Consider the following 24,419-nt stretch of genomic DNA (forward strand, 5'->3'; position numbering starts at 1 on the left):
TCATCAACCTTTGAAAAAGTATATGCTTCCTTTTATTTTAGATCGGCGAGAGCATAGAAACTTCCTAACCATAACATTGTAAGTCAGTTTTGCATATTGACTTCCATTTGCAAAAATTATAGTATGAAATGCCATAAATTATAAAGCAGTGAATATGCCTCTAAAGTTTTAGAAACTTCTCCCTCGTTGTCTCCTCTGTTTTTCCTTTTTTACATTAAAAATTTGATCTTTGCCTTATTGCAACTATGAGGAAATCTAAATCTGAATAGCCCTTTTTATAATAGTCAGTCATTGTTTGTACTTGCAAAACTGGATTAAGAAATCACTGGTATTCTTAACACATGGTTTTTTTTGCCAAAGAAAATTCAACATATTTCTGCTTAGCCTTGAAATTTCCACCAACCAGACTGAGTGATTGTCTACCACCCACACTCTTCTCCTTGGCGTCCCTACTTCCCCAGGGAAATCTCAGCTTGAAACCCTTATAACGTGTACAAACTTCTCTTGTGCCTTGTGTTACACCTGTCCTGCAGGTGAAATGACTCCCCAGCTGCGCCATGTTTTGAGATCTAGCACTTTTTGTCCGTTAAAAGCAAATCAACGTCTTTTCTACGTTTTCCCCTTTCCGTCCTGTTCTATATCTAAAATTATAGACTGGACCCTTCTATTTGATGGGAACACCTCTCTGCACTTCCTTTTCTTATTTTTAGGTATCAAACTCCTCCTGGATCATAATTACTTTCTTAAGCATGACCATATTACAGTGCATGTAATGAATACAGCTTCCTCCTTCCTTCCGCAAATACCTGAATTATTCAAAATCCACCCTTCCTTTTCCTCTCCCCTTCAAGCCAACACACACACACACACACACACACACACACACGCAGCTTTTTAATTTTTTTAAATGTTTTTAATGTTTACTTATTTTTGAAGGAGAGAGAGACAGAGTGCAAGTGGGGATGGGGCAGAGAGAGAGGGAGACACAGAATCTGAAGCAGGCTCCAGGCTCTGAGCTGTCAGCACAGAGCCTGACACGGGGCTTGAACTCACCAGCTGTGAGATCATGACCAGAGCTGAAGTCAGCCGTTTAACCAACTGAGCTACCCAGGAGCCCCCCACACACAGAGCTTTTAAAAATTAACATAAACTAAATTTTATCATGAATATAACAATCCAGCCTTTCTAATTGGCAGCTCCCCCTTGCTTTACTTCTATCCTAGTACTATGGAAAAGAGAAATATAGAATAAATGCATTGTTTATTGTCATAATAACAGATATATGGAATTTTAAAATGTTTTCCTTTATTCAAACGATACATGCAATAAGTAAACAAATAGTATTATAAAGCTTATTCCAAAGAATGCCCCCCAAAACTACAATCCACTTCCTCACATGACTGTTTTTGAGTTCTGCTTCTCAGATACTTTTCAGTGTCTTTTACCATTTTCCTCTGCTCCTTCCGTTTCTTCTGAGAGTTCCCTCCATATTTCTAAGTGATTTGCTTTTTCTTTGTGACCTTGGGTGTTATCTAGCTTACAACTATGGAAGCTATGAATTTAGCGCTCTCTCCCCATCTCTTCCTGTCCTTTCTTTCCTCCTTTCCTTTCTCAACATGCTTCTATCACAAGTTTTAGACATATGAACATTCTGTGTTTACATTATTATTACCATGTATGTATTATTCATGAGTGAGCCAATAGTCTATAGAATGTTACATTTCCTTTTCTGTATGTTTATTTTTCCCTGGAATTAGTCATTGTCCCTCACCATTTTTTCCCCTACTACTGCCAATTTTTACCAAACTCTTCAAAAAGAGTTGAAAACTCCTTTAAAACCACCTCAGGTGATCCACTGATTTCATCTGGGGGGAATCGGGTGATATCTTTCTGGAATTTCTCCATCCCCTGCGTCAAGTAGGGATTAGTTGTTCTTTTGGGCTCCCGCAAAGTTGCCAATGTTGCCTTTACTTCATCCTAGGAATTGTCTTCCCTTTCTCCAGTGTGATTTCCCCAGTTTCCTGGATTCTTGTCTTCTTTGTTACTGATTTGCTCTGCACCTTTGTTAGAGTACATCGTCTAGTAGCTTCCCAAGGAAAGGTGAGAGAGAAGCAATTTTAACATCTTTTTATTTGTAAATAGCTTCAAGGTTACATGGGTGTAATCATATATTACACTTTCCCCCAGATTCTCCTATTCTTAACATTTTGCCCCATTTGTGCACACACACACACACACACACACACACACACGAGTCCTTGTGTAATATAGATAAAAAAATTTTTTTTCTGAACCATTTACAACTAAGTTCTAGTTGTACATAATGGCCCTTTATCCCTGACTATTTTAAAATATATTTTATAAGAATAAAGATATTTATATATATTTATAGATCTGTCATCAACTTTGATAAATTTAACATTGACACAATAATCTACCATTCATATTCCAATAGATCAATTTTGTCAGTTGATCCAGAAATGCTTTTTTAATTATTATTTTATTCCCTTCTACTACAGGATCCAGTCTAAGATCTGGTATTGCATTTAGATGTCATTAATATTCTTTAATCTGGGATAATTCTATAGCCTATCTTTGTCTTTTATGATGCTTTTTTCCAAAAAAAAAAAAAAATCCCACCACTCCCTTCTTTTTAAACAGGATGCTCCTCATTTTGGTTTCCTGATGTTTCTTCATGGTTAGATTCAAGTTATGCATTCCTCGTCAGAATTCCTGGTCCTACACACTTTTTAGGGTGTCACATTTGGAGACATCCACGTACACCTGCCCCTTACTGGTGATGTTAATTTTGGTCACCTGTTCAAGGTGATATTTACTGTTGGGATAGCTTGTTTTTCCCTCTGCAACAAGTAATCTGTGGGAATACACTTTAAGACCATGCCAATGATCTCTTCGTTGTAATTTCCTCCTAGATTTTGCATCCATGGATGATTCTTGCCTAAACCAACCTTTACTTTGATGGTTGTAAATGATGATTTAACTCCTGTACTCCCTTCACATTTACAAGTAAATACTCATCATTCTACTAAAAGAGCCTTCCTTTCCCTTCCCTTATATCCATCCATCCGTCCTTCTGCCTTCTATCTACCCATCCATCCATCCATCCATCATCTATCTATCTATCCATCTATCATCTATATCTATCTTTCTATCTATCATCTCTCTATTCTTGGATTTCTTTTTTTCCCCAATGGTTTATAATTTGTTACTGTTTCTACTCTCTCTCTCTAGAATTCCTATTTTTTTCAAATTCTGGAATGATCCTCCAATTTTCTTCTCTTTTCTGTTTTTCACCTTTTGGTCCTTTAATTCTACTTTCTGGGACTGTTTCTCAACTTGGTCTCCTAATCCTTATATTGACTGGGTTTTTTTTTTTTATGATTTTAGCTATCACAGTTTTGATTTTCAAGAGCTCTTTCTTGTTTCTGATTTTACTTATGTCTTGGATGCAGTATATACTCTTCTTTCAGAATATGACTGAACCTGTTTTCTGCTCTCTGCCTTGTTCCTATTTCTTTGCTGTGAGGTTTTGTGATCTTTTTCTTCAGATTATTGAAACCAAATTATTATTCTTATTTTTATTATTACTTGTGTGCCTGTCATGTTGGAGGTGTTCCTCGAATGTCTAGTGATCTTTGACAGATTCTACTTAAGAGTGGGGCATGGGCAGGGCTCGCTGACCGGTGGGCGTCCAGTGATGTGATTTGGTGGGGCCCGTTTGTTTCACTGAGACGTCTCCACGTGTCTGTGTCTACATTTGTTTTCTCTTGAGGCAGTTTCCCAGGGGAGGATCATCCAGTCTTCTGGTTGGAGGAAAGTGTGATGACTGTGGGGATGAGTGGGGAGCTAGAGGCCTGGTGGGGGGCAAGAGGAAGATACAAGCTTGGATGCTGGAGCACAAAGGGGGTGCTTCTGCCATGTGCTCACCTTACCCTGCATTATGCCTACAGTCCCTGCTCCCAGAGCCTCTCTCTTTCAATTTCTTCAAGGAATACATCTCTGTTCTTGTATAGGCTGAGAGAGGAGTAGTCACCTAGCTGGGTGGAGTAATGGAGTAGATGGGGGCAGCTAACTGCTTGTGGTACAGACTCTCAACCCATCCTCAATCCTCTCCATCCCAAGGTTCACCTGATGTCTGTCTCCAATTCCTGAACTTTTTAGAGCCCTGTAGAATGAGTTAACTGTCTTCTCATTGCCTTCTGCCATCTGTAGATTTAGGTTTTAGCTTTCTCCATTCCATTAAGTCAGTTATGATGGGTCCTTCTACTTTCCATGTCTTAGAAATTTGTGGAATCTTCCATCCATTGTCATCTCCTCTTTCACTCTCTCTGTACTACTGAGTTTATGCCATTTAAAATTCCTATTCTGTCTTCGATAATGCTTCATAGAAGAACAGAGGTAAAGATATGAATTTGATGCATCTTATCAACTAGAATATAAACAAAAATTTGAAGTAGGAAGCAAAGTCTTAAGATTAAAATTAGCATTCTGGCCACTTGCACTTAATCCTTTCCAATTCAAGTGGAAATGGCTGCCAGGTATGAGTTCTACATACATAATTTTGTTTTGTGATCAAGGAGAAAGGCAGGATCCTCAAGGATTAATTTGGGGGGAGGAGTCTATAGTCCACCATTTAAAATGACAATTCAGATATAACATAGGAAGTAGGGATGGATTTAATAGGAAATTTAATCATAAAACAGAACATAAAGAGGTGCAAACTTCCAGTTATAAAGTAAGTCACAGAGATGAAAAGAACGGCATAAGGAATATTGTCAATAATACTGTAATAATAACATTGAATGATGATGGATAGTGACTACATTTACCATAGAAAACACTGAATAATGTATAGAATTGTCGAATCAATATGTTGTATACCTGAAACTAATACAACATTCTTTTTTTTTTAATTTCTGAGAGAGAGAGAGAGCATGAGCAGGGAAGGGTCAGAGAGAGAGGGAGACACAGAATCTGAAGCAGGCTCCAGGCTCTGAGCTGGCTGTCAGCACAGAGCCCAACGCGGGGCTTGAACCCACAAACCATGAAATCATGACCTGAGCCGAAGTCGGACGTTTAACTGACTGAGCCACCCAGGCGCCCCCAACATTCTATTTTAATTATACTTCAGTTAAAAAAAGAGAACAGAGCTTAATTTTCATGTGTTTGACAACTGATATCAGATAGCCATTTTGTGCCAGGCACCATACTAGGTGCTTATTTCCTAGACGTTCTTGTTGGATCATCATTAATATCCTCAATAGGAGAAAGTGTATTTTTGACAGGAATGCAGACAAACTCAAGTTACAAAGATGAAATACGGAAACTGTGGTTGACTCTATACAGTAATAAAACTAGAGAGTGATTGTAAAATATAATCTGTGTGGGGAGCAGTTTGACTTATCTCAGAGGGATTTGCCCAATAAAATATTACTTAGGTATCTAAGGAAACTGTGTTTTATGATTTCATGACTAACTTCAAATTAAGCAATTTGCCTGAATCAATCATTTATTTATAAATATTCATATTTTGGGACACCTGGGGGGCTCAGTCGGTTGGGCATTTGACTTCGGCTCAGGTCATGATCTTAAGTTCATGAGTTTGAGCCGCGTTGGGCTCCGTGCTGACAGCTCAGAGCCTGGAGCTGCTTCAGATTCTGTGTCTCCCTCTCTCTCTGCCCCTTCCCTGCTCGCACTCTGTCTCACTCTCAAAAATAAATAAACATTAAAAATGATAAATTCATAGTTTTGTGAAACCACAGCCAGTTTTCGGGTAAAGTTTATCTTATCAAACAGTGACATAAGGTAGGAAAAGGAAGATCCATTGGATGGTCTACTATAAAAAGTGGAAGAAAATCCATATGTTGTTCAGGATTTTCAACTTGATGCCCCATTAAAATCTTACTGAGTTTTAGTTGAATTATGTGACGAAGGAAGGAAGGAATAGTTTTCCTATACAACTTATTCACGGTCTTTGTTGTTGGTAACAGGCAGAGGGAAGGGGGATTGTGGAACCCTCTATAATACATTATCGAATGAAAATAAGGAGGTCGTGATATGTGTATAATATGTGTCTGTATGAGAGGGTCTAGAAGTGTTTACACAAATGGTTAAAAGAGGTTAATCAGGGGTACCTGGGTGGCTCAGTCAGTTAAGCGTCAGACTCTTGGTCATGGGTTCCAGCCCTGCATCAGGCTCTGTGCTGTCAGCATGGAGCCTGCTTGGGATTCTCTTTCTGTCCCTCACCCACACGGTGTCTCTTTCAAAATACATGAACTTAGGGGCGCCTGGGTGGCTTAGTCGGTTAGGTGTCCAGCTTTCGCTTAGGTCATGATCTCGCGGTTCGTGGGTTCGAGCCCCGCGTCGGGCTTTGTGCTGACTGCCGGCTCAGAGCTTGGAGCCTGTTTCAATCTGTGACTCCCTCTCTCTCTGACCCTCCCCTGCTCATGCTGTCTCTGTCTCTCTCTCCTAGAAATAAGTAAAACATTAAAAAAAATACATGAACTTAAAAAGATTTTTTTAATTCATTAAAAAAGAGGTTATGTCAAATTTGCAGGCTACATTAGGCCAGGTGATGACATCCTTGTTCCCCATATGTGGGGAATGATGTGGAGGGGCTCCTGGGTGGCTCAGTCAGTTAAGCATCTGACTTTTGATTTCAGCCCAGGTCATGATCTCACAGTTCGTGAGTTTGAGCCTCATATTGGGCTCTGTATTGTCAGCAAGGACCCTGCTTAAGATCTTCTCTCCCTCCCTCTCTCTCTCTGCATCTCCCTGCTCGGGAGCTACTGTGTTTTCTCTCTCTCTCTAAACAAATAAATAAATAAACTTTTAAAAAATGATGTGGGGCAGAATAAATGCTAATCTACTGCTCATGGAATTGAAAATTAGTAAGCTACTTTGGAGGGTAATCCAGCTTCACATCAGAAAAATGCAAAATAAAACAGCAATGAGATACCATTTGGTGCATATCAGATTGGAAACACATTTAAAATCTGAAAATACTAAGTGCTGGCAGACAAGTGGGAAAGTTATACTCTGTATTCTTGCTCCAGTTTAAATCCAAAGGATCACTTTGAAGAGCATTTTGCCATTTGCCAATAAAGTTGAAAATATGCTGTGACTCAGACATTACAGGTTTTCAGTTTATTTCAACTCTTTGTTGATTGAGTTATATCATCAAGTAGACTTTTCAGAAATGGTTTATCTCCAGAATCCTTGCTTATCTGACATTGCCTGTATGTACCTGTTGCCAAAATGACACTGGGTATAGAACTTTTGAGTCAAATCCCTTATCTCTCAAAACATTTAGATGTTGCTTCACTGTTTTCAGATGAATGTTTAAAAGAAGGAGTCTCAAGCCAACTTAATTCCTTTTCCGTGTGTAGGAGGCTTGACCTCTTTTCCTATTGGAATTTCAGAAATATTTCCATTATGGAATATATCTTTGACTTGGTTCTCCATGTCTTCACTCTGTCTTTTTATTTCTAACATGTTTCTTTGTTCTGGGACTGAACCGTTTTCTCCTCAGTTCCTTTTGTTGACCTTTCCAGCTCCTTCTAGAACTTCTGCTGTCATTGTGTTATTTCATGTTGTCCTTAATGTCCTCAACAGTGTGAAGAATATAGTACCTAAACATTTCTTCTCCTTCCAGGATAACTTTTCTTCCAGTTTGGATTCTCCACTGCATTTCTTTCTTTCGGGGTGTGGGTGGAGGGCTCTGGAGGGAGACTAACACATTTTTGCACAGGTCCCATTTCACCTAGTTTTACCCCCTACTTTGGCTTGGCAATCCTATCCTGGCCTCTTTGCCCCCAAATAATGTAGGCAGATTCTCCTTAACTCCAGACCTTGTTCATCTGGGTAGTATTTGTGGGTTTTTTTTTAAAGTTTATTCATTTTTGAGACAGAGAGACAGAGCATGAGTGGGGAAGGGGCAGAGAGAGAGGGAGACACAGAATTCGAAGCAGGCTCAGCACAGCACAGACAGCACAGAGCCTGATGCGGGGCTCCAACTCACAGACTGCAAGGTCATGACCTGAACTGAAGTCAGAGGCTTAACTGACTGAGCCACCCAGGAGCCCCAATTGGGTAGTATTTGAATCCCTCTCTCAGGACATGATTTTAAGGGCTCTTGTTAATGGGTTGTGGTTTCGTTCTATTCTTGACCTGTCTGTGGGAGCAGGAAGGGGCTGGAGAGTTTGGGACATGGATTGATGAGACTGTGGAACTTCCTCACCTCTTTAAGGAACCCTGCATAACAAGGCCTTTCTGTTGAGTTGGGGGGTGGGGGTCTGGCCTTGTAGACAAATAGTTGGGGTCACTGAGCGCTCTTGAGTTTAACTACGTTCCCCTGTTTCGGGGTCATCAAGCTGGTATAGTGAGTGTGCAAACATTGGCTGTTTCAATTTTCAGTTTGGTGAAACATTTGATGTGACCTAATGTTCTCCCTCCCATCTGCTATCCAGGGATTTTACTGGCTACTTAAACAAAAGGAAACAAATAAACAAAATTCCCTTTTACTTTATACCAAAGAGAAAAAGAGGTGAATTCTATGAGGTTTTCTAAATTGGCTCATACTATTTACCTGAAGTTGGAGGGTGGGGCTTCAAGTTAGAAGTCCTCTACCTTTTGTCATTTACATCTCCACTCTTCAAACCACCAAACCTCAGCGAAGTTTTCCAGAATCCCACAACCTGCACCAAAACCAAGAATTGGACACTTAAACAACTGAGCCACACAAGTGCCCCTGCATTGACGTTTTCTAATGGTAAATCGTGCCCTCAAATTCTTATGTGAAAGTTTTCACCTACTTTTCTTTAAAAAATCTTTAGTGGTCATCATTGCTATTTCTATATACTTATTCCTGCAAGCAGCCCACAATCCAGGAGAAGATGGAACATAGGATCTTTTAAACAAAATACATTTGGTTATTTTCAACCCTTAAGGAAAGGAGCAACTATAGTAACAACACAATTAGAGCAGACAATTCTATTTAGGTTTGTGAGTCACATTATCCTAAAGGTTATCTGTCTGTTTTTAGCTTACCTTTAATATCAATAAGAAGAGCATGAAGAAAAATGAAAAAATGTAATCCCTTCCAAGATATTATTAAATTAGGTTTACATAGAGTTATTTTTGTCAGTTTTTCCTTTCCTTTTCTTTTTACTTTTTACAATATCTTCTACTTAAATATACCCAACTTACGTCCATACGCAAAAGGCCACTTGGGGAGGATTTATATTAATAGTCTAACACTAAAATTTCAGTAGGAAAATCAGAAAATGGCATCGACAAGCCATTTAATGAAAGAAATACAATTAAAAGCACATTAAAAATGACGTTCACCTCATTAGTAACCAAATGCATTTCAATGAAAAGAAAATACCAATCTTTGCTTATCACATTCACAAAGATAAAAAATAATTTTATTCTAAGTGTTGAGAAGAATGTAATGAGATTCTGATATAAATAAAAAACGAATACAATCTTGAAGGAATGCAATTTAAAAGTTAATAGGAAGAAAAATTTGAAGTTTTTTCCCTGACCTAGACATTCTTCTGCCAGGAAACTATCCCAAAGAAATGACCAGAGAAAAGTATCAGTACTTATGTACAAGAATATTTATTGCACTATTGCTTAGAAGAAGAAAAAAGTTGAAAGCAACCTAATGTCATATACTAGGGTAATGCCTAAATAAATTGTATGACTTAAGATGAAATATTAAGCAATCATTAATATTATGTTTTGGAAGAATTTTAGCAGTATGGGGAAAGTCCAAACTGTAACATTAAGGGAAGAAAGCAGACTGTTCTACTTATGTTAAATAACAATATATCATACACATAAAATAAATCTGGAAAGAAATACACAAAATACCATCAGTCATTCCATCTGAGTAGTGGGATAATAGGTAATCTTTATCTTAGTCTTTAAATTTCATTATATTTTCCAAATGTAATTCTTTATTGAGCATGCATTATTTTATGATAAAATGGTTTTAAAAAATATATTTATATTTATACATACCACACATGATATCTTTATATGCACATTATGTCCTCAGCATATTATATACCCTTAAAATGACATATAAGGTCTTCGTGGTAAGTTCCCTACTTACCTCATTTTATTTTTTACTCTTCTCAGATCTTTCCACTTCATTTTAGTCATGCTGAACTACCTGCAATCTCTCCAAACGTGTTTATCTACAGATGCCGTGTTTTCTTTCTTTCTTTCTTTTTTTTTTTCTTTCCTTCCTGGAATGCCGTGGGCTTGATTTCAGGAGCAGAGACATTCATTCCTTTGGAGGAGAGACTTGTAAGAACAAGACAGGGCCTAAGGTCTAGGGGGTTGTGGGGTATCTGGCAAAACACCAAGACAGGAATCCAGGCAGAGAAATAGGGTAGAACCCCAGTTAGCAGAATTGAGACACCAGGCATCACACTAACGAAGTAGACCATAAATGCACTGGAACTTTCCTTGAGCCCTGGCTAGAGCCCCTTGACCCCGAGTCCATAATGCCCAGCTAAAACACTGTGGTCCCTATTCCCTAAGAAAGGCCATATTTCCACTGAAAAACAAAATCTAACTCAATAAATCAACGCATTCTAAGGCTGAATAAAAACCAGCTTACAATTCTGACATCATTGTTTATCTTCACGAGGATCAAATGATGAAGAACTTATTACATCCTTAATCCTTACTGAATAGTCATAGAGGTCAACCTTTGGCAAGCTTCACCTAAATACGAGCCTCTCAACCTCTTTCGCATCGTGGAGCCCATAGAAAAGGGCATTTACACGGCACGCAGGGCTACATCCAAGAGGGCGCTTGTGGACAAAGAAGATCAGTGTTGGGTCTCTGTGGGCCCCGGGCCCTGCCCAACCTCCCGTACGGCTGATCGCTATCTGCGCACACCTGAGACACATTCCCTGCACACCGGCTCTGATCTACATCATTCCAAGCAGAGACACATCGAGTCTGTTTGGAAATGTCCCCAGGAAAGGAGTTTCTACCCTTCTTACTGAGGTGAACTCTTCCCGCAGATGTTGCTACGTGAATACCAGCCAGACATCTCTTATTTTAAACACATGCTAATCTAGCTCATGTTTTAGGACTTTATTTTGGGTGCACAGTCATGATTGCATACTTTAAGAAAGCAATTTCCTGTCCTTTCTTTTGTATAGCACCTTCCTCTACTGCATACCTGACATACAGTGGCCAGACTATGACTTGCATTTTCATAGATTGCTTCATAAGTATCTTTTCAATCAGGAGTCAGCAAAATTCTACAGGTAGATACAGAAGTAAATCAGTTAGAATCAGCCAACAGTTATTTTCCTCCAGTTGTGTGGGACCATATCATAGATTCTTGGCGAAGGAACAAAGAACAAAAGAAAGAGAAGACATGACAAGTTTGTGTGGACCTCTATCTTCTGGTGTTTTATTATTCATTAAAAGCAGACTTCTCACCCCCTTTCTTATTCTCTGCTAAAGGACAAGGCCTAAGTGTCCTGCCTCATTTTGGTGATTATATTTCAAAGGAATAATGGACGTGGCATTTATCTGGAAGCACTGATGGGCCACTTATTTTTAAGTAAATAATATAATGATATCTCTTACAAACTACTTGGGTTTCATCCCTTGCCACCAAGAAGAGAAATATGATCAAGTATCTTTTGACTTTTTAAATTGCCATTTACCTGAACTGGTTCCTACCGAGTGGTTAATTGAGAGGAGTGGCAGTCTAGACTACAGATTTGCTGTTTTTTTCTGTTCCTTTTCTCTTTCCCACCCCCACCCCCCCACCCCAACCTTCTCCTNCAAAAAGAGGATTTAAGTAAATTCCCTACTCTACGCATCTTGAAGAATATCTAGATGTAGGATGAGCGAAGTTTCTCACCATAACTTTTTAACAGAAACTAGTGATTATATGGAACTGGTATTTTTTTTCAGTGCATATAAACTATGTTACTTGCCATAGGTTTATAGAATAGGATGTGTGGGCAGGCTTGTATGAAGCTGTTTTCTTTCATCTTAGTCAACATGCTTACAATTTGGTGACCTGCCAATGGATTAGGGGTGGGGCCTTGCATTATGGCTTTATAGGGCAATTGGCTAGATTTTTCTAGCCCATGTGGATGACTGAAAGCGGACACAGCCCACAGCCTACTCAGCCATGTTTTTCTTATTTTAAAAATAGCTAAATTATACCCAGCAACTTTCCTCCTAGGTATTTAGCCAAAAAAAAAAAAAAAGAAATGAAGACACATATCTACATAAAACTTGTGCACAAATTTAATACCAACATTATTCATAGCAGCCAAAAAAGGAAAGTGATCCAAATGTTCATCAGCTGATGAATGTGCAAACAAAATGTGGTCCGTCCATACAATAGAATATTATTCAGCAATAAAGAGCAATGAGGTACATACTACAACATGGATATGCCTCAGAAACATGCTAAGTGATGGGGCCTGGGTGTCTCAGTCAGTTAAGCGTCTGACTTCGGATCAGGTCATGATCTCGCGGTTCATGATTTCAAGCCCCCCATCAGGCTCTGTGCTGACAGCTCAGAGCCTGGAGCCTGCCTCAGATTCGGTGTCTCCCTCTCACTCTGCCCCTCCCCACCCCCACTCACGCTATGTCTCTCTTTCTTGAAAAGAAACATTAAAAAATTTAAAAAAAAAACCCTCATGCTGTGAAAGAGGTCAGTCACATGACACCACAGTTCCATTTACACAAAATGTTCAGAATAGGCAAATCTATACAGACAGTAGATTTGGCTGCCATGGCTGGGGGAGAAGGAGGTAAGGAGAAGAGGGGAATGACTATTAATAGGTATGGGGTTTCTTTTGGAGAGATAAAAATGCTTTAAAATTGGTTGTGGTAATGTTTGTACAACTCTGAGTACGTTGAGAACCACTGAACTGTACACTTTAAGAAGATTATTGGCAGGTATGTGAATTATATCTCAATAAAGCGGTTATGACAGTAATAGCTCAATTATAACTCTCTACTCAGTAAATGTGGGTTGGGAATAGTGACTTACTTCCAAAGAATACATTACAGAAGGCGTGGGGGGTGGGGAGGAAGAGTCATTTCACAAGGAGAAACCTGACAAGTAAGTAAGCCATGCAGTCAGGTTGATATGATATGTTGAGAACGCCTCTTTGCCTTGGTCTTCCTCCCCCAAACCCATAAATCTGAATAAAGTATAGGCTTTAATAATAATATAGTCTTTAATAATAATAGATCCATATTGGTCCACTAGTTGTGACAACGTTACCGTACTAATGTAATATGTAAATAACATAGGAAACTGGAGGCATAATAATAGTGCCTACCTCACTGGTTTCGGGGATTTAAATGATTTAAGCCATTTTATATATAATGTTTGAACAGTACCTGACAAATGGTAAGTACTCGATAAGTACTCAATAAGTGCTAGCTATTGTTACTACTATATTACCTGCTTTCTTTCCGGTATTTTATTTCAAAATGAGGCAGCGATTAAGAAAAAAGTCTACCTAGGGGCGCCTGGGTGGCTCAGTCAGTTAAGCATCCAACTTTGGCTCAGGTCATGATCTTGGGGTTGTGGGTTCGAGCCCCACGTTGGGCTCTGTGCTGACAGCTAGCTCAGAGCCTGGAGCCTGTCTTCGGATTCTGTGTCTCCCTTTCTCTCTGCCCCTCCCCCACTCATTCTCTCTCTCTCTCTCTCTCTCTCTCTCTCTCTCCCCCTCTCTCTCTCTCTTTCTCTCTCTCTCAAAAATAAATAAACATTTAAAAAAATAAAGAAAAAAGAAAAATGTCTACCTAGTGTAACTACAAGCCTGACTGTTTTTCTAAGAGGTTCAGAAATGCTGCCCTTTTCCAATGTTTATGAAGTAAATGAGTGCTTGTTTCAGAGGGAGGTGATAAAGAATTGAATATGCAGGTGATTTCTTCTTTTTAAACCTCTACTTTTTATATGAAAGGGAAGGAAGTAAAAGAAGATATGTACCCAAGGGGGAAAATACAAAGTCAATACATTATTTTGAATTCAGAATTAGTGGGGGGACAAATAAATGAGAAGTGTAGCATTTCCTCCCATGGAATCTCACGCACAGAACAAGTAAATGGCAAACTTAATTTTAATTATAATTTTTTCACTGTTACTCACCTTTATCTTGTGACCATCTTTAGGGGCAGTAAAATCAGTGGGAAATTGCACAAAGAACTCTAAATACAACTCGTACCCTAACGAAAACCACCTGGCTACAAATATTACATACATATAAAAGATCAGTCATAAAATACTGAATGCCCAGATGAACAACAGATAAATCATAAATGCTTTTTTAGCATACATATATCTCAAGTATTGCATAAGAATAGTTCTACTAGACAATTATTCCTCGTTTATCTGAAATTTATATTTAACTGTCTTGTATTTTTTTATTTTTTTATTTTTTTACAAATAGTTTATTGTCAAAGTAGTTTCCATATAACACCCAGTGCTCATCCCCACAAGTGTCCTCCTCCATGCCCATCCCCCCTTCCCCCCACATCCATCAGTCCTCAGTTTTTGTCAGCATTCAAGAGTCTCTCATGGTTTGCCTCCCTCCCTCTCCCCCACCATTTCCCCCCTTCTTCTCCCCCTTGTTCCTCACTTAAGTTCCTCTTAANTCTTGTATTTTTATTTGCTAATTCTAGCAACTCTTCCCAAGGGTAAGTATGCTTTTCAATGTTTATGATGTTTTCTTTCTAAAATTATCATAAGAAACTTTAAAAAATTAACAGCAGCCCCTCTGCATATCTCATACATTTTCTAAGCAGCAATTCTGTAAGCTGTAGTTAAGGATGCTTTCTTTCTAAGTCACTGACTCATAGACAAAGAAAATTAGAAGTTACAGCAATTCTATCTTTAAAGAAATACAAAGTTATCATATTGCCAGCTCTCTCATCTAAATTCAAGAAAGAAAATGGAAAAAACATGAATAAATAAAAGAGAAACAGAGAGAAGAGCAAACATAGAGATAGAGGGGAGCCTGCAGAGAAACCTAGAAAAAGACCAAGACAAAATGCAAGGTGGGAAAAGGGGAGGGAGTAGGCATCCTAGCTCTGAGGCGTGTCAGGGGAGCTATAGGCTCATGGAGGCTACGGGCTTCAGTGGGTAGTGGTCACCACAGCCTGACTGATGTCCCCCCAGGGTCCAGATGCATGTTTTCTGACGAGGGGATGTGAATGTATCCTACCTATACGGCTGCAAGGAATCCTCTGATTTCAGCTAAGATGAGACCTTTGGATGTGAAGATAGGAAGGAAGGAAAGCAGTGGGGAAGGAAAGGGGAGAGAAGGGGAGGGAAGGAGGTAGAGGTGCCCCAGCTTTCTTTTTACCTTATGCAATGTTTTATCTACCTCAACAAAAGAGAGACTTTTTTCTTTCTAAAAAATGGGTAATCTCAAGTTTGCCTTGGAAATTAAATGTCTTTGTCTCTGCCTCTCTCTCTCTCTCTCTCTCTCACACACACACACACACACACACACACACACACACACACGAACACTACATGATTACACTACATGTTTGACCGTGACTCAGTTCATTTACATTTTCAGCATCCTTGAACCTGGCCAAATGGCAAAGGTGAGGAAGAACTGAGTCACCAAGATAAAGTATAATTCAAGTAATCCATCTTAAAGATTTAGTTGTACATTAAATTGTTACCAGACCTAAAGAGTCGGACTTTGAGGAAAGATTTTGAGCTGTTATATTTTGGATCATAAAAAAAAAAAAGAAAAATGATATAATAGCATTTTACTACTGAGGATGAGGAAATTAACTTCTATTGTGTGTTCCTTTTTTAAAGCACACAGCTATGCACATTTTAGAGAAAACTTTCCTTATGTATCATCAGAATAAAATATAAATGTGGTCCTGGTCAAAATGTGGACATATCAAAACTCTTTTCTTACATGTGTCCCAGTTGTCTGGAGAGAAAATGCCTAAAATCAAGAGGCAAAGATGGCAAGAGTAGTGTTTGGGGTTGTTTAATTTAGAAGGAAGGCTGGATAATAGCCAATAAATTTCTTGGCTTTAAATAAGACCCTGGTGACATGTTTCATTTTGATTTCTGAGATTAATTAATTATGGGAAAAATCTTAAGATTTATTTAAAGGGTCACATGGGAAAAGTCATCCACCAGTTAAAGGGGTTTGGTCTGAGATTGAAGAGTTCCAAGATAGGATGACTGGCATGTGGAAAATTACCAAGAAACAAGTAATGGCCACTGTTCTTGTTTTCCACATTAGAAAGGAGAAATACTTTTTGATACCACTATAGAGATCGTTAGAACCTTTACGATCTTTCTTGGTAAACAACTTGGGGTACAGCAAGCCCAGGAAACATTTCTGAATTTTCAGTGTTGTGTCTCCAGCATCGAATACAATGCTGGGTGTGTATGTGTGTGTGTATTATATATACATATATAATAATATATATAAAAAAAACAATAGATTATATCACCAAACCCTTAAGTGGTTTTGCAATTCAAGAGCAGCTTCAATCTCTGATAAATGGATAAACTGGAAGATTAACAAAAAGGTCCAATGAAGAAATAAATACAGATCACTTTACTGGTTTGGAACTGTTTTGTCAATTTAGCTTTCTTAAGCATTTGCTAAGATTACTGCAAAAAAAACCAAAACCGAAAACAAAAACAAAAACAAAAAAACTCCAAAAATGAGTGCAACCAAAACATGGGGCTTTAAAGAAATCGACAATACCTCAGTTCAAGTTAAAAATGCAAAGATGAAGATTTAATTTTGGTCTGTCTTCTATCTATGTCTAAGAACATTTTCACATGCTTTATTTGCTTTTCAATTTTTGTTGTAAACTACAGAATATGCAAGAGAGATTTTTCTCCCATGAAATGCACCCAAAGCCCAAACACACGCACACACAGTTTTTTAAGGGAAAATATAAGACACGAGCAAAAGATCTGGTCCAGAGAGCTAAGTTTTAGCTCATCTTCTCCTGAGTCACATCTCCTGGTTAGTCTGAGGTTTTCTGCAAAGATAATAAAAATAATGGCAATGTCTCATGTATGATCACAAACTCATTCTTCTTTCTCAACTTCCCTCTTCATCTCGTGCCTCTCCTCTGTCAGAATTCTTTTACAACTTCTGATTATTTCCTAAAAGTTGTACTAATGGTTTGTTCCAAAAAGTTATGTTAATAGTTTGTTCCATTTATTAATTACTACTTTCGCTGCAAACAATTTTTAGCCATGATTTAATTCTTTTTTTTTTTCTACCAGATGTCCCTTGCCTAATCTGCCTGTAACTACAGATTTTGCAGCTTTCCACATACATTGCTTCATATTTTCCAAGGAAAAAGATTACTTTTTTTTTTGAAATGCCATTATGTGAATATTACTCTTCTTGCACAAAATTCTGAGGAAGCTTAATTCATCCCTATCAAGGCCATCAGTTTAGGTGAACAAAGCCTCAAATACGTGTGTCTTCTGATTGGCACAAGTAATAAGTTTTGAGGGAAATAATTAATCAAATAATTCTCAAAAATTACAGAGTAAATAGCTGTAGTTTAATTAAAAATCATCAAGTATTCAGTTAAAGCAAAGCACTAAGTTATCTTCTACAATAACTACTCTTCCACTTAAAACTGTTCCGTGTAATAAAACTCTGAAAAATCCCTTTGTGCTACTAATTACTATCCCACGATTTTTGTCATATTCATGCCAAGAGTAAAACTTTCACTTTTGTGCATAGTACTAAGTGGAAAGTGGGCTTGAATTCTTTTTCCTAATTTAGGAAGACTATTTATTCAGTAGCTGTATTTTTTTGGCGCTGCATCGGGATACAGGTGCAGTTCCTTTCTAGATTTCACATTGTCTGGAATGTTCCATGTTTTGATCCAAAATATACTTTATGTTCCACAAATGAGAGGAAGAGCTTAGAGGCCTGGATTCTTTTACAAAAGTAATTTTTTTATTCCTTCAAAAAAGTCAGTGTTTTACATATTTTATTCACACTCTCATGATCAATGGGAAACCCTTCCCCATATTTTACTATTTTTCTCACCATAAAAAAACAACAACACGAATTTCTGAAAAATTCAGAAAATATCAAGAAGAAGAAGAAAAATCCCTAGTATTCTATAAGGCTTTTTAACAATTTGGAGTGTTTTCTTCAGGTTATTAGTCGATTTTACATTTTTCCGGAGGTTTTGCATCTGCTTTTTAAATAATATATTGTACGCCCGCCATTTTTTATCGTGAGTTGGAAAGCCAGTTTGGTTGACTGCTATTTCTCCTCAAAAACAGTCCAAGATTTGATGATATGAAATTGGGTGTGGGAGGGGGAATTCAGAAATAAAAATATCTGCTGGGGCATAACAGAGAGAAGAGTATCAAAGGGAGTCAGCATGAAGACAATTTGTGCAAATTGGCGATGCTCAAAATGTACCACACAAAGCTTAAATTGCTTTGAATTTTTATCGATTATTGAAGTTAGTAAAATCAGTTTCACCTAATTAACCTTTCTAAATCTTTTCCAGTATTTTTTAATCTGAAAGGTTAATTATGGGGTTACAAGTGTTCAAAAGTATTAGGGTGTAAGAAATGTTTACTGGGGGGCGGCTCGGTGGCTCAGTCGGTTGAGCATCGGAATTCGGCTGGGGTCACGACCTCAGGGTTCCGAGTTCAAACCCATGTGGGGCTCTGTGCTGACACCTCGGAGCCTGGAGCCTGCTTCAGATTCTGTGTCTCTTTCTCTCTCTGCCCCTCCCCCGCTCGCACTCTGTCGCTCTCTGTCTGACTCTCTCTCAAAAAATAAATAAACATTAAAAAAATGTTTACTGGTATCAGTATTCTAGGTTTAACTAATGAGTAATAACTCTTAAGTAGTCTCCAAACACCTTTTGGCTTGAATAAAATCATGGCAAATAAACTCTTTCCCTCAAAATACAGTAACAAAGTAATAGTAATCAAGGCCTGAGATATTATAAAAGTATTACCCTTTATCATACGATGCAGTTAGGGTCTCTAAGCCATTGTGTGCCAATATTTAATTAATCATTTCTGAAGACAAACATTTACTTTCTTTTCAGAATTGAACAAAGAAACATGAAGCCTTATTTAAGATTTAGATTGGGTGACATTACAGAATCTCAGGTTTGCTCCTTTTTTCTAAGCAGTACTCATTTTGGATGGGTGCTGAGCTAACATGTATATGACTCCCGCTGCCAAGCAAAATCATAGGTTTTGTTTGGTTTTGTTTTTGACAATCAATACCCTGACTGATGATGGCCCGGGTGAGTAAACTTAGAAATTGTCTTCGCAATTTTCAATTACATTTATCAAAATGACAGCACATGTCACCCTTTGCTCTTTCTGTCCACTGGACATTAGCTAATTCTTTAAACTGGGAATTTTTTGCAAGGATCTAGAAAAAGAGCGAAGGGGATATGTGCTGCCAGATATAATGGAATACACTGTAATCATATTTTTGTAAGTAACTTGTAGATATGTGCTGCAATTTCCTAATAACTATTACTTGATTTCTCCAGCAGTTCACTCAGAAATTACATTCTCTCCCACAATACAAAAAAGTAATGTCACAAAGGTGAATTCTAAGATACATATTGACAATAAAGGGCCGTAAGCACACAGTGGGCAAAAGTTCTAGCAAACTTGAAAAATATTTAACTGAACAATAATGGAGCAATGCCAAATGCTAAAAGTCACCAAAGATAATTTTAATTGTTGTAGATATAATGGTGCTCAATGACAGCTGTTTTGGAACAAAAAGGTTATTTCCTGCAAATTTCAGTAAGTTTTCTCCTAAAATAAACTCTCATTGATTGTTAAAATTACCAATTGTCCTTAATGGCAAATGGACACCAGCGTTGGCTAATGACTTTGAATACGGAGTCATTCCTACATGTTGATTTGTAAACACTATCTGGAGGAGAAATTAAAAAGAAATAATGTAGTCCAGTGTTATTTCTCCCTATGGAGATATTACAAGGCTCTTATGTAAGAGAAGTAGTTGAAAAAAATATCTCAAGCAAAAAGTACTTACGAACTGAATGTTGCAACTTTCCCAGTAAACACAGCTTCCTCTCTCCTTTCCCCTCTCTTTTTTTGGAAATGACAAGAATAAGCTTTTTTTAAAGCTAAAATTTGTTAAATTATACATTTAAAAACTTAGTTATTTAACAAAAGAGACACAACTTCTTAGCAAATGCAAATATATTTTTTGTGTTGGCCTAATAACACTAGAATAAACTATGTTAGATGCTGTGTTTATTTATATATTAAGAGTCTATTTTTAACTGTATTTTGACCCGAGGTTATAATTTTATACATTACGCCTAAAGCTCCAATGTTATTTCTTGACTTTATAAGTTTTTAAAATTTGACAGCTACTTGAGTTAAAGTAACGTGGGGACATACAAAGATAAGGAGGGAATGTTTCTTTTTCTTGAATCTAGAGACATGGTCATTTAATTCATTTACTATTAATTCATTATATTGTTTCGACTGTTTTCTAATTAAGAAAAATAATGTGTGTTCATAATTTTTAAAGTTAAAAAGTTCCGAAAAAGGTAAAGAATAAGAATCACCTTGAATATATCCCACCACCCAGAAATAGCCGCTGTTAAGACACAAACTTACTTTTTCCTTGGTGTTTGTCTATTCATGCATGCATATAAATATATTTTAAAGCAAGATGTGGATAGCAACTTGTTTTTTAAAAAGATTTTAGTTATCAGTTTAACAATGATAAGAAAAGAACTAAAATTTATAGGAAGAACTCTCACTGTCCTTTAATATTTGAGACTTTTTATTTTATCTTACTCTTATTTCCGCCTGTGGGATCCACAGCACCCAATTACATATGCTCGCGAGGTGGCATTCCAGTATTTTTCACTTAAGTCTTCCTTTTAAAGAACACTTGGGCTTTGGCAAAATATTTATGTAAGGCATTTCGTATATCAAAACAATGCATTAAATCTATGTTTTTAAAAGATTAAAAAGGTGAGAGAAAATTTCTATGAGGCTTAGTCTTCTCAAACAAGAAATTAAACATGGAAGTAATTTAACATAATTGCTAGTGTTTGCCAATCAAAAGTTTTAGAACTTAATTGTTTTCTTTCACTCTCTTTTGTAGGATACATTTAAAAATTTACCCTGTAGTAATAGTACACTGACTTTAAAAAGGATAGAACTGTGTGTTCTGACATGAAAAGACCTTAGTAAGTGAAAGATTCACGGAACAATACGTTTTAAATAATTTATGTTGAACAGCTGTGAAAGCTCATGTGCTAAACTACATACATCCTTCCATCCATAAGAAAATGCATAGAGAAGAAATTAGCAAGAAACGCCTCAGTCCGGGAAGGGAAGTGGAAGTGAGGAGGTAGTAAGGGGGAACTTTTATAATGTATTCTAGATATTTCTGTATTCCTTTCGACAAAAATAAATTCTTGCATTACGGGTATAATTATTTTTAAAGGAAAGAAGTTAAGGTGATCCAACCCCATATTACCTTTTGTATTGGCCCCTTACTACTCTGAATTCTAGTCATTTCTGTAACCATCTAATCTCTTCTAAGAAAATTAAAATCTCCTAAAGAAGCCATATGCATTGTACTTTGCATTTCCCCCCATAGCCCTGGCATTAGTGCCTTGGCACACTGGGTCCTAGTATGTCTGTCTTCAATGTATGAAACCATGAACTAGAGTACGATTTAGATGTCGCACCATCAAAGCTGCAAAACGATTATCTTTTGGAGAGGAATGTACAAAGAGCTCTGGTTAAGGATTTCATTATATATCCTTCATAACCAAGAAACATTGGATTGCATTGTCCTTTCTACTGTAATTACTAGAAGCTCAATTTAAGTAAAGTTTATCCACATTTGCATGCATTAAAAAATAAGATCTGAAAGACCTGAAAGCAATCATTTCTAGGACCACAGAAGGCCCAGCTAAGAGGTTGGCAATGGGCACTTTTTTTTTTTCCTGCTGCAAAAGAACTCTGGGCACTCCATCGGTGCACAGTAACTGATGGAAAGAAAGAGGGCATTCGATTTTATAACATGAACAGAGGAAAGAAAAGTAAAAAGGGAGCCTATCCCTGGCTGTTAATATTTGCCTTGAACTAGATAGATATGATCTAGTTTTATGGCAAGTACAGTGGTGAATTGTATTAAGTAAGGAATTCGGTCTACTTTATCATGAATTATACTAATTATATTAATGGATGCCAGAATGAGAAAAGATGGGATGGACATTTATTATAGGTGTTTTCTTTCATAAAACGTACTTATCCAGTACCAAATAGCTTCAGTTACTCAAACTGACGTCTTCTTTCCAGATGTATTTGGATCTAGCCACAGAACCAGAAATATGGCTAAAAATGCATCAACCTCTTAATTCTTGATACTTCTCTTTCTTTCTTTTCACTGACTCTTTCTTAGCTTAAAATCATGTGCAGACCTCTCTCTTCTTAAACACAAAAATAAAAACCAAAGGCCATAAACCCTCCTTATTTAGACTCAGTGTCCCCTTTGTAAAATCTATGTTCCTTATTTCACTGGTCAATGTTTCTAAAAAGACATCTACAGATATTATCTCCTTTCTCGCCACAGCTGGTAACCAGAAATGACTAAGAGACTGGACGCAGGAGTAGGTAGGGCCGAGTTATCTTTGATCTGTTGCGTACAAGTTGTATGACTCTGGTCAAGGCCTCTCTTGGTCTCAGTTTCCTCAGCTATCATATGAAGATGACAGTAATAATAATATTGCCTTCCCTCAGAAGGCTGAGGTAAAGAATAAATAGCATGACATTTACAATCCTTAAGACATGGTAGGTGGCTCAATAAATATTTCTGACTGATTTGGCTTCTGCCTCTCTCTTGTCTTTCACCTGTTACCAGGCTTCCCATAACTGACTTCTCTGTGCCACCTGAGAGGATTGTTTTCTTCTCCTTTGACTTTCATTGTACCAAGCTGTTCTCATTTCCCTTTTTTCTATTTTGCTGGCTGTTCCTTATGGGATTCCACCCACCCCTTCCAAGCTCATCTTCCCCAGAGATTTCTCCTCGGCCTCCTCACCTTCTTGTTCTCCCTGGCGATCTCATTCACATCAGTGAGTTCGGTTGCTGAGAGAGCAATGACAACTCCATGTTATATTTCCATCCCAGACCCTTTTCCAAAGTTACAGGTGTAGGTCTCCAGTTGTGTATGGACAACTTTACTTGGACGTCCCTCACAAACACTCGAAACTCAACATGTCTCAGCCTGACCACTGATTGCTTAAGGCGGAAACCTGAGTGCGAGCTTAGACTTATGGTCCCTAGTGCACATGTTTTGTAGAGTGCTTTGTTTTTACATTTTTTCCAAAGGCCTTGGATCCTACCTCCTATTTTTGTATGGCTAGATTGTACTCATCCTTTAAGATTAAGCTCAGGCATTCCATGGGAAGCCTTCCCATTAACCACCCACCCCCCAAACTGAATTAGATTTCTCCCCTTTCTGGTACTCCATGACACCATGTAACACCCCTTCCATAGCACTTACCATACTGTATTTACTGTATTCTAGCGTTTTTTGTTTTTTTTTTTAATTTCTAAACTTGTCTGCCTCTTCTACAGGACTGTGAGCTCCCTAAAAGCAGGGTTTTTGCCTTTCAGCCTAACACAGCGTATGGCAAAAAGGATGTGCTTCATAGGTCAGCTTTGAAAGTCAGCTACATTAGTCCACTGTTCTCGAAGGAGCCCTACTGCTAGCCTGGAATTTAGGAACGTGATGGAGAGGCCCTCACTGGCATTACAAACAATTCACAAATAGTGAATCTAGTCCTACATAAGTAAGAGTTAACTGTACACTAGAGTTCAAGGGAGCCTTGCCAAGCCAATAAATTACTTGGTGTTTACTGAATACCAACTGTTTTCTCCACATACTGAATATGTTTACTATTTCCATGGCTCACATTTCTTACTAAGAGTAATTGGAATTACAGCTTTTTTTATTCCGTGAGAAGGAAGAGATTCCTTTGGTAAGATATCATCCTAAATGATGGCCCTTAAATACTTGAAAAAGCATTTCTTCCCTCTCTTTATTAGGACTTAGACTCTCTAATTCACGTGATAGAGAACAACATTAAAAATCTGGCCTTACAGTTTGAGTTCTAATACAACTTTCAGCTGCATGTAAGAAGTGCTTCTGCAAGACTGGGAACCAGGATGAGAATTTTGCATATTTGAAATTTTCCATTTTTTATAAGAAAAATAGGTTTATGTAAAATTTGAGTAGTACAAATAAATCTTAAAATATCACCTGGGATATGTCTTAAATCTATATTCACAAGTTCAACCATGTGGTTC

General features: G+C 37.7%; 1 long non-coding RNA gene across 3 annotated transcripts; it reads right to left on the reverse strand.

The window, feature by feature from the left end:
- Positions 1–1,283: 1,283 nt before the first annotated feature.
- LOC144221163 (uncharacterized) lies at positions 1,284–23,264 on the reverse strand. Of its 3 annotated transcripts, none has more exons than XR_013331974.1 (4): positions 23,149–23,264; positions 10,145–10,324; positions 8,609–8,717; positions 1,284–2,086 (listed from the first exon to the last, which is right to left on the reverse strand). It is a non-coding gene; the product is annotated as an uncharacterized LOC144221163 (long non-coding RNA). The 3 variants fall into 3 exon arrangements; XR_013331973.1 differs by lacking the exon at positions 23,149–23,264 and adding an exon at positions 10,658–10,848 and having other exon boundaries at positions 1,284–3,875; XR_013331972.1 differs by lacking the exon at positions 23,149–23,264 and adding an exon at positions 10,658–10,847.
- Between the last annotated feature and the right edge of the window lie 1,155 nt (positions 23,265–24,419).

This window comes from Crocuta crocuta, unplaced genomic scaffold, assembly GCF_008692635.1.
Source record: "Crocuta crocuta isolate KB4526 unplaced genomic scaffold, BGI_CrCroc_1.0 scaffold69-1, whole genome shotgun sequence".
Classification (NCBI taxonomy): domain Eukaryota; kingdom Metazoa; phylum Chordata; class Mammalia; order Carnivora; family Hyaenidae; genus Crocuta; species Crocuta crocuta.